Here is a 388-nt window from a genome sequence, read left to right as displayed (position 1 = left end):
TGTTAAATGTACACACATTATATATACTCTACAAGAGGAACACTAAGTTGTACAGGTTTGAAAGCCTATACAAACCTACAGCGAAAAATGTCACAAAAGATATAAACAATTCAAAATTTTAAAATGCATGACAAATTACTTAGGTTTGATGTTAAATCTTGAGAATCATGTTTAATTCTAAAGTAAATTTGATATGAATAACAATGTATATTTTTCAGAAACCACACTATGTCTAACCTAGTAGCATAATGGAGCTGTAACTATAATCATAAGATAAATAAATAATAAAGTTAGAATCCTTCTCTATGTGAGAAAATGACATTTTTCCTGCTTATACAGCAAGATTGACATGTGCCAGTTTGAAGTATCTGTTTGGTAATTATATTTC

General features: G+C 28.1%; 1 protein-coding gene across 1 annotated transcript in view; it reads right to left on the bottom strand.

The window, feature by feature from the left end:
- The window catches only part of LOC119594062 (zinc finger matrin-type protein 5-like), a 20,113-nt gene that overhangs the window by 1,047 nt on the left and 18,678 nt on the right, over positions 1-388 (bottom strand). The gene's annotated exons all lie outside the window — the stretch shown is intronic.

This window comes from Penaeus monodon, chromosome 33 (assembly GCF_015228065.2).
Source record: "Penaeus monodon isolate SGIC_2016 chromosome 33, NSTDA_Pmon_1, whole genome shotgun sequence".
Classification (NCBI taxonomy): domain Eukaryota; kingdom Metazoa; phylum Arthropoda; class Malacostraca; order Decapoda; family Penaeidae; genus Penaeus; species Penaeus monodon.
Note: the sequence above shows the minus strand (reverse complement) of the source record. Positions and strands in the feature narration are given on the sequence as shown.